Source organism: Pezoporus flaviventris, unplaced genomic scaffold (genome assembly GCF_033815535.1).
Source record: "Pezoporus flaviventris isolate CSIRO_AGI_PZ_B2104156 unplaced genomic scaffold, CSIRO_AGI_Pfla_v1 ptg000045l, whole genome shotgun sequence".
NCBI lineage: Eukaryota > Metazoa > Chordata > Aves > Psittaciformes > Psittacidae > Pezoporus > Pezoporus flaviventris.
The window spans coordinates 13173377-13176648 of record NW_026892593.1 but is presented as its reverse complement, the minus strand read 5'-3'; the positions used below and the strand labels follow the sequence as shown (position 1 = coordinate 13176648).

General features: G+C 38.9%; 1 non-coding gene across 1 annotated transcript; it reads left to right on the top strand.

Moving 5' to 3' along the window:
- Positions 1-1267: 1267 nt before the first annotated feature.
- Positions 1268-1349, top strand: TRNAL-AAG (transfer RNA leucine (anticodon AAG)). Its single transcript has one exon. It is a non-coding gene; the product is annotated as a tRNA-Leu (tRNA).
- The last annotated feature ends 1923 nt before the right edge of the window (positions 1350-3272 follow it).

The window sequence follows — 3272 nt, the reverse complement described above, 5'->3', positions numbered from 1 at the left end:
TAAAATACTTTTTGATGGGTGTTGTGATTCACAAGAAGTGAAATAATTCTGGACTGTCTAGGAAAAGAGAAATCATATTGCAATGATTGATTTGGCAAGACTGTAGTGGGCAAACAATTTGCAAGAGCTCCTCAGAAAGAACTGCAATAAGATTAAAAGAGCTATAATGATCCTTAACTCCATGTAGAGGAAGTAGCAAGTAGGAAGATGTTTTTACCTCTTCCTGCAGGTATAGAAACAAACCTATAGGGGAATACTACATAAATACTAGAGTACTGCAGTTCTAATGCCATATTTTACAATGGATGGAAACGGTGAAAAATTGTGGAACATCAGAAACCTTCAGAGACACAAAAAATAATTAATGTTAATTGAGAGCCTTTAAGAGATCTATGTACTTATTAAAAAAAAAAGGATTGAGGTGTTGTTTAATCACAGCTTCTAACTGACTTTGCAGGGAGAAAGTGCAAGATATTAAAAAACTGTTTAATGTAGCAAAAAACAACACTATGGGAACCAAAGATGTAAGAATTAAGACAGACGAAGTGAAATTCCTTATCAGACACATACTTTTTGTGTATAGGATGAATATCTACTAAAGCCAAGCCTGAAGGCAAGGTTAGAGTCCCCATATCTCAATGTCAACAAAGTCAAACTATGTGCTTCTGTGGAAAATCCCTGTCAGTGGGTCACAGTTGTGGCCTTGAAATTGAAATGAGCCTACATGATCAGTCATAATCACTTCTGTCCTTAAAAACAATCCTTCCCTATCATTTGCAGTTCTACCTGGTGTTATGAAATACTATTTTCTTCCTTTACTTTTTGTTTATTCATAGATTTAGATTAAGTGTAAGAAAGAAGTATTCTACTGCGAGAGTGGTGAGGCACTGGGATAGGTTGCTCTTAGAATACATGATACACACTGCAACAACTGTATTTGTATGAAAGAACAGATATTTCATTGCCCAAGACTCACTATGCTTCAAAAATATGAAAATAGAAAGTTGAATGCAAAGTCAGCACTCATTACTCCTAAAATTATACCATCACCCTTTCTTTTCTTGGGAAGGGGTCACAGGTTCATAGGCAAGGAGATATTTGTAGAACTTTCCAGCTGATGTTCCCTGATAGCGGATGAGTGGACCAGAATATGTGGTCCACTGCAGGGAGCAGCTACCTCTTACTCTAGGAGGAGCCATTTAAAACATCCTGTAACAAGCTGAATTGTGGTTGGGGGATACAGTTGGTGGACATTGAATACTATCAAGGTAGTGTGGCCGAGCGGTCTAAGGTGCTGGATTAAGGCTCCAGTCTCTTCGGAGGTGTGGGTTCAAATCCCACCACTGCCAGGAATGTTTTCTAGGACAGAGTAATATTGGATGCAAATAAAAACTGGGAGCGGAGTGTCTGAGAATGCTCAGAAACCTGCGGAAATAGATCTAGGTGTTGACAGTAAGCTCAACAGGGGTCAGCAAGAGAGTTAACTGCATCTTGGGCTGCAACAAACTCAGTGTAACAGTTAAAAGAGGTAATTATCCACTTTATGTAGCTTGAGAGAAGGAGCCTGAGGGGACACCTCATTGCTTTCTACACCTTTCTGAGGAGAGGAAGTGGAGAGGGAGGTAGTGATCTCTTTTCTCCAGTATGCAGTAAATAAGACAACTGGGAAAGGTTCAAAGATGTGCCAGGGGAGGTTTATCCTGGACATTAAGGGTGCTCTAACACTGGAACAGGGTCCTTCCTTCCCCTTCCCTTCCCTTCAGTTCATTCTATTCCTTTCTGAATTTTGAAGCAAACCCATCAACTCAGGGTTACTATCAGCTTCCAAATGCAGATGTCACAAGTGAAGAATGGGGTTGATTGAAGAATAGGGTAACTTCAAGGCTTTGTTACCAACTATAGAGATAAGGAAATGGCTAAGATAAGCATTGTTCAAGAACTGGCCAGAACTAGCCTGGTGGTTACTGACATGTCAATGATCCTAAAACGAAGTGATGAAGAGGATAATAATGAAGAAATAACCACCAGAGGTCCCAAAGCCCATTACCACATATTAGTGTGCATGCAGGAGGAATTCTAGAAGTATGATGTAATGTATAAGTAACTCAATGAATATGTATGTAATCTAATGGCTATGTATGCTTTAAGGACAATATAATCACAGCCTGGTTGATGCTTGGATGACAAATGCTAGGAAGAGTTATCCTCCGTGTCTCCAGGTGCCGCAATAAAGAATATCTGTTTGTCAACTTCAACTTTGTTGGTGACTTCCTGGAGATTTCTCCAAATTACCTGTAACTTTCTTCCCATACCTATATGCCAAGTCAATCAAAGAAATCTGATCTTCCTGCTGAATCACTCCATATTTCAAACATTGAGCTGTCTTTGCAGGAATCACTGGAATTGTTCCCTGTTAATGTGCAATAGTATGCTCATACAGGCTTAAATACCTTCTTTTACAGCCACTTGATCTTAAAATATGGCTGAGTGACACAGAGCACTTGGTGATTAAAACTGCAGCAAATGTGCTAACCTTCCTTCTACTGCTCATGACATTCAAAGGTAGATACATCCTAAACAATTCCTTTTATCCTTAACTTGTCTCCACTTCTTTCCTTGGCATCTCTTTATGTAATTCCTACAGAGATGTTATTTTAAAGTTCAAATAATCATGTCACTGGAGACACCTTTATTTTTCCTTATTGTTTGCCACAGACACTGGGGCACTGTCCCATTCCTGTCCTCCCTCCCTTCCTTTCCCCCACTTCCCAGCCTGGATCTTATTTTTAATGTTATCTTCTACCCTCTTGTCTTTTCCAGCCTCCACAGATGCTTCTAAAGACATCTCTGCAACTTTTGATTAGCTGTGGACATACTATATTTCAGTTGCTTATAAAGTATTTGAAAATACCATTGTTTTTGTCATTAATTAAAGACCATAAAATATATCAAATTATGCCACAGATAATCTGGCAGCAAATAAAGTACTGGGCTGTTGGTAGAAATCCATCCCTTTAGCCAAAATGGAAGGGGCATAGCCTAGATGTCTAGAATCACAGATGTGTGTCTTGTTAAATAGAAAGTACTTTTACTATTAAGTAAACTAATAAAGTCCTTCAGGAAGGAATGAAGGTATGTTTTTTTTTTGTAATTATGGTATCGGCACACTGTGGTATGTCCTTACAGCAGCAGTTTCCAGAGTTGCCAGCAGTTACACAAAAAATGAAAAAGACTATGTCTGATTCTAAACGTCATACCTTCACTCTGCAAGC